The sequence below is a fragment of the Lipotes vexillifer genome, unplaced genomic scaffold, assembly GCF_000442215.2.
Source record: "Lipotes vexillifer unplaced genomic scaffold, Lipotes_vexillifer_v1.1 scaffold668, whole genome shotgun sequence".
Lineage (NCBI taxonomy): Eukaryota > Metazoa > Chordata > Mammalia > Artiodactyla > Lipotidae > Lipotes > Lipotes vexillifer.
In genome coordinates, this window is record NW_006785319.1 from 4,069,249 (window position 1) to 4,075,995 (window position 6,747).

At 43.7% G+C, this 6,747-nt stretch overlaps 1 pseudogene; it reads right to left on the minus strand.

Annotated features, from left to right (window-relative positions):
• Nucleotides 1-4,161: 4,161 nt before the first annotated feature.
• Nucleotides 4,162-6,322, minus strand: LOC103077731 (ferritin heavy chain pseudogene; annotated as a pseudogene).
• Nucleotides 6,323-6,747: the final 425 nt, after the last annotated feature.

Genomic DNA, 6,747 nt, shown 5'->3' on the forward strand with positions numbered 1-6,747 from the left:
ACCTGTCTCTTTCCATCCCAGGTTAGGGAAACTTTCAGCCATTATTGCTTCAAATAAATTTTCTGCCCATTTCTCTCTTCTTTCTGGGAACCTTGTGATGTGAATGTTGGTCCACTTGATGTTGTCCCATAAATTCCTTAAGCTATCATCACTCTTTTCATTCTTTTTTCTTTTTGTTGTTTAGTGGGATATGTTCTCTACCCTGTCTTCGAGTTCACCAGTCTGCTTCTGCCTCATCTCGTCTCCTTTGAATGCATCAATCATAATTTTCAGTTCAGTTATTGTATTTTTTCAGCTCTGTGACTTCTACTTGGTGCTTTCTTATACTTTCTGTCCCTTGCCGAAGTACTCACTTTGTTCATTCATTGTTGGCCAAGAGGGTAAGCATACTTAGGGTCATTTTTTTTTTTTTGGCATTGCGAAGTACGTCTTTTTTTTTTTTTTAATTGGAGTATAGTTGATTTACAATGTTATATTAGTTTTAGGTGTACAGAAAAGTGAATCAGGTATACATATACATGTGTCCATTTTTCTTAGATTCCTTTCCCATATAGGTTATTACAGAATATTGAGCAGAGTTCCCTGTGCTATATAGTAGGTACTTACACATTTTATATATAGTGTGGATATGTTAATGCCAATATCCTGATTTATCCCTTTCCCCCCTTTCTTGTTTGTAACCATAAGTTTGTTTTCTACATCTGTGAGTCTATGTCTGTTTTGTAAATAAGTTCATTTGTACCATTTTGTTAGATTCCACATATAAGGGATATCATAGGGTATTTGTCTTTCTCTTTCTTACTTCACTTAGTATGATAATCTCTAGGTCCATCCATGTTGCTGCAAATGGCATTAGTTTGATATTTTTTATGGCTAATATTCCATTGAATATATGTACCACATCTTCTTTATCCATTCCTCTGTCCATTGATATTTAGATTGCTTCCATGTCTTGGCTATTGTAAATAGTGCTGCGATGAATATTGGGGTGTATGTGTCTTTTCGAATTATGGTTTACTCTGGATATATGCCCAGGAGTGGGATTGATGGGGATCATAATTTTGTTCTATATTTAGTTTTTTTTTTTTTTTTTTTTTTTGCGGTATGCGGGCCTCTCACTGTTGTGGCCTCTCCCGCTGCAGAGCACAGGCTCCGGACGCGCAGGCCCAGCTGCTCCGTGGCATGTGGGATCTTCCCGGACCAGGGCACGAACTCGCGTCCCCTGCATTGGCAGGTGGACTCTCAACCACTGCGCCACCAGGGAAGCCCCTATATTTAGTTTTTAAAGCAATATCCATACTGTTCTCCATAGTGGCTGCACTAATTTACATTCCCAGCAAGAGTGTAGGAAGGTTCCCTTTTCTCCACACTTTCTCCAGCACTTATTGTTTGTAGACTTTTTATGATGGCCAATCTGACCAGTGTGAGGTGGTACCTCATTGTAGTTTTCAGTTGCATTTGTCTAATAATTAGTGATACCGAGCATCTTTCCATGTGCTTTTTGGCCACCTGTATGTCTTCCTTGGAGACATGTCTATTTAGATCTTCCACCCATTTATTGTTTGGGTTATTTGGGTTTTTTTGATATTGAGCTGCATGAGCTGTTTTTATATTTGGAGATTAATCCCTGTTGGTCACTTCATTTGGAAATATTTTGTCCCCTTGTATAGATTGTCTTTTTGTTTTGTTTATGGTTTCCTTTGGTGTGCAAAAGATTTTAAGTTTAATTACGTCCCATTTGTTTATTTTTGTTTTCATTACTTTAGGAGGAGAATAAAAAAGATATTCCTGCAATTTCTGTCAGAGAGTGTTCTGCTTATGTTTTCCTCTAAGATTTTTTATAGTGTCCAGCCTTACATTTGAGTCTTTAATCCATTTTGGTTTATTTTTGTGTATGGTGTTAGGGAGTGTTGTAATTTCATTCTTTTACATGTAGCTTTTACATGTAGTCCAGTTTTCCCAGCACCACTTATTGAAGAGATTGTGTTTTCTCCATGTGTATTCTTGCCTCATTCATCATAGATTAGTTGATCATATGTGTGTGGGTCTATCACTGGACTTTCTATCCCATTCCAGTGATCTATATTTCTGTTTTTGTGGCAGTACCGTACTATTTTGATTACTGTAGCTTTGTAAAGTAGTCTGACGTCTGGGAGCCTGATTCCTCCAGCTCTGTTTTTCTTTCTGAAGATTTGGCAATTTGGGGTCTTTTTTTTTTAAGGGTTCTTAAAAAAAATTTTTTTTTATTGGAGTACAGTTGATTTACAATGTTGTGGAAGTTTCAGTTGTACAGGAGAGTGAATCAGTTATACATATACATATATCTACTCTTTTTTTAGATTCTTTTCCCATATAGGTCATTACAGAGTATTGAGTAGAGGTCCCTGTGTTATACAGTAGGTCCTTATTAGTTATCTATTTTATATATAGTAGTGTTATATGTCAATCCCAATCTACTAATTTATCCCTCCCCCCCCAATCCCCTGATAACCATAAATTTGTTTTCTACACCTGTGACTCTACTTTTGTTTTATAAATAAGTCCATTTGTACAGTTGTTGTTTTTTTTTTTTAAGATTCCACATATAAGCAATATCATATATTTGTCTTTCTGTGTCTGACTTTACTCAGTATGACAGTCGCTGGGTCCACCCATGTATATTTTGTTCTTTTTTATGGCTGAGTAACATTCCATTGTATATATTTATCACATCTTCTTTATCCATTCCTCTGTTGATGGGCATTTAGGTTACTTCCATGTCTTGACTATTGTAAATAGTGCTGTAGTGAACATTGGGGTGCATGTATCGTTCTGAATTATGGAATTGCTGGGTCATATAGTAGTTCTATTTTTAGTTTTTTAAGGAACCTCCATACTGTTCTCCGTAGTGGCTATATCAATTTATATTCACACCAACAGTGTAAACAATACACTATTTATTGTTTGTAGAATTTTTTGGTGATAGCTATTCTGACTGGTGTGAGGTGTTACCTCATTGTTGTCTTGATTTGCATTTCTCTAATAATTAGTGATATTGAGCATCTTTTCTGGTGCTTCTCATCCATCTCAATGTCTCTTTGGAGAACTGTCTATTTAGATCTTCCACGCATTTTTTTGATTGGGTTGCTTTATTGATATTGAGCTGCATGAGCTGTTCTTATATTTTGGAGATTAATCCCTTGTCGGTTGCTTCATTTGCCAATATTTTCTCCCATTCTGAGGTTGCCTTTTTGTTTTCTTTATGGTTTCCTTTCCTGTGCAATAGTTTATAAGTTTAATTAGGGCCCCTTTGTTTATTTTTCTTATTTTCAGTATTCTGTTTTTTTTCACATCTTTATTGGGGTATAATTGCTTTGCAATGTTGTGTTAGTTGCTGCTGTATAACAGAGTGAATCAGCAGTATGCATATATATGTCCCCATATCCCCTTCCTCTTGTGTCTCCCTCCCACCCTCCCTATCCCACCTATCTAGGTGGTCACAAAGCACCAAGCTGATCTACCTGTGCTATGCGGCTGCTTCCCACTAGCTAGCTATTTTACATTTGGTAGTGTACCTATGTCAGTGCTACTCTATCACTTCGTCCCAGCTTACCCTTCCCCCTCCCCGTGTCCTCAAGTCCATTCTCTAGGCCTCCGTCTTTATTCTTCTCCTGCCCCTAGGTTCATCAGAACCATCTTTATTCTTTTAGATTCCATATATATGTGTTAGCATACGGTATTTTTTTAAATTTAATTTTATTTTTTTATACAGCAGGTTCTTATTAGTTATCCATTTTATACATATGGACATCCTTGTCTCGTTCCTGATCTTAGAGGAAATGCTTTCAGTTTTTCACCATTGAGAATGATGTTTGCTGTGGGATTGTCCTATACAGCCTTTATTATGTTGAGGTAGGTTCCCTCTACGCCCACTTTCTGGAGAGTTTTTATCATAAATGGCTGTTGAATTTTGTCAAAAGCCTTTTCTGTGTCTATTGAGATGATGTTTTTTTTTTGGGGGGGGGGGACCAAATTCCTTTATTTGAAGGAATGGAACTAAGGAAAGGACTTGTAGATATTCTGGTACAACTTACAGAAAAGGTAAAGGTAACCCAAACATGCATGCACTGCCTTGGTGACCAGGGAAGTCACCCCTGTGGCTGCGGGAAGCCAGCCTAAGGCTTAGCTCTCATTATCACTATTCCCCAGGGTGTGCTTGTCCAAGAGATACTGTGCCATGCCAGATTCGGGGGCCCCCATCGTGCGCAAGTTGGTTACGTGGTCACCCAATTCTTTAATGGATTTCACCTGCTCATTCAGATAATGAGTCTCAATGAAGTCACACAAATGGGGGTCATTTTTCTCAGTGGCCAGTTGGTGCAGTTCCAGTAGTGACTGATTCACACTTTTTTCCAAGTGTAGCGCACATTCCATTGCATTCAGCCCATTCTCCCAGTCATCACGGTCTGGTTTCTTGATATCCTGAAGGAAGATTTGGCCATCCCGTTGGTTCTGCAGCTTCATCAGTTTCTCAGTATGTTCCCTCTCCTCACAAGATTGGTGAAGAAAGTATTTGGCAAAGTTCTTCAAAGCCACATCATCGTGGTCAAAATAGTACGACATGAACAGGTAGATGTAGGAGGCGTAGAGCTCCAGGTTGATCTGGCGGTTGATGGCGGCCTCCGAGTCCTGGTGGTAGTTCTGGCGCATCTGCGAGGGGGATGCGGTCGTCATGGCGGGTGGCTGAGGTGAAACGGTGGCGGTGGCTGCGCGGCGCTGTAACGGTGGCGGGGACCTTGGGGCGGTCGGAGGGCGCTGTGAGGTGGTGGCGAGGGCTGGCTCTGAGCGGCCGGCTGGAGCGGGGGACGAGTGCCGGGTTCCGTCCAAGCACTGTTGAAGTAAGAATCTGCGGCAACTCTCCGCGAGGACTGTCAAGATGATGCTATTTATTATTCTTCGATTTGTTAATATGCTGTATCACATTGATTGATTTTGCATATATTGAAGAATCCTTGCATCCCTGGGATAAATCCCACTTGATTGTGGTGAATGATCCTTTTAACGTTTTGTTGGATTCTGTTTGCTCGTATTTTGTTGAGGATTTTTGCCTCTATGTTCATCGGTAATATTGGCCTGTAATTTTCTTTTTTTGTGACATCTTTGTCTGGTTTTGGTATCAGGGTGATGATGGTGGCCTCGTAGAATGAGCTTGGGAGTGTTCCTCCCTCTGCAGTTTTTTGGAAGAGTTTGAGGATGGGTGTTAGCTCTTCTCTAAATGTTTGATTGAATTCGCCTGTGAAGCCTTCTGGTCCTGGACTTCTGTTGGAAGATTTAAAATCACAGTGGGTGGCAGCCACACCTGGTTGCTACTCATGTGCCCACTCTTTTCTTCGAGACACAGGTGAACTGGAACAGGGCCCCCCTCTGGAGAGGGTTGCAGTCGGCCCCTAGGTGTGTGTTTAATTAGAAGCCTGCCCCTTATGCCACAGCTGTGAAGACCCTGCCCTGTGTCACAGAGAGACTGGGGTGCTCAGTGTGCTGCCTGTGTGCTCTGCCCCGGGGGGGTAGCAGGGTAAGAACTGTTTCTCCGTTACAGACTTATGGGACTCACAAATGTAAGCCCCCCTGGCTGGCAGAGCTAGGCCATTCAGGTGTCCCCTGGGCCCCAGGCCAGTGCACGGGGCCCTTTACGGGAGCTAGTGGCAATCTGGAGGCAGAGGGATGGCGTGAAGACAGCGCCTGCCCTTGGGGGTTTCTGGAGAGGACTCGGGATGGCCTGACACGTGTCCAGCTAGATGTCTGTCCCTCAGGCTGAACGTAAGCAAAGAAGCCTCCTTCACAGAGGGTCTGGGCGCTTTTCAGTCGGCGGCCTCTGTGCTGGCCCAGTCCATGCAGCCCTGGAAGAAGCATCTCCCAGTGCCCCGCTGCCTTGTCTCATGGACAGAAGCCCCGTTGGCTTTCAAAGCTACACGTCTTGGGGGCTGGTCTCAGAGGCAGGCCTTAAAAGCTGGGGTCCTGGTGAGGGGTTCAAACCCTTCACTCCCCGGGGAAAGCTTGGGGTTGAGTTCCCTCCTCACTGTGGGTCACCGTGCCGGGCAGTGGGGGTCACAGCGAGGCTGTGCCTCAGCCCCTCCTGTTGTGACGTGGGTCTGTTCTCATTCACCCGAGGTTTCTTTCGGAGGAAATGGGTCTGTACGTAGTAGCAGATCTGGTGTGTCTGGGGGAGGACCTCTTGGGCCAGAACCCCGTATACTTAATCCCTAAGAGGGCGGGCGGCTATGGTATGTGGTCGCAGGACGCTTTCCTGGGGGCTCACAGGATCCACTGTTACTCACAGGCACATGTCCGGCAAACTGCTGAGGCAGGCGGGGTTCTGAGCCGGCTGCCAGCCTCCCCCCACCCCGGGGTGCACCCCCCTTCTCGCTCACCCACACGCAGATCCCAGATCAGATGGTCCCTTAAAAGGCACGGGACTCTCCTTGACCACAGTCAAAGCATGAGAGGGATTTGTCCCAAGGGGGATCCTCACTGCCGGTTTTGGTGAGGGAGGGGGGTGACGCGGCCTGTAGCAGCCCAGTGCCCCCCGCTGACAGACCACGTGGGACCCCGTCCTACAGCCGCAAGGAGCCCAAATCTGTGCAAGGCGCTTGCGCTCAGGTGAGAATGCACTGCAGCAGACACAGTGGTTCTAGTCTGTACCAGTTTATTACAGCAAGCAATAGAAAATGAAAACGACTGAATATTCGCTTCACAAAATTGCAACTATTA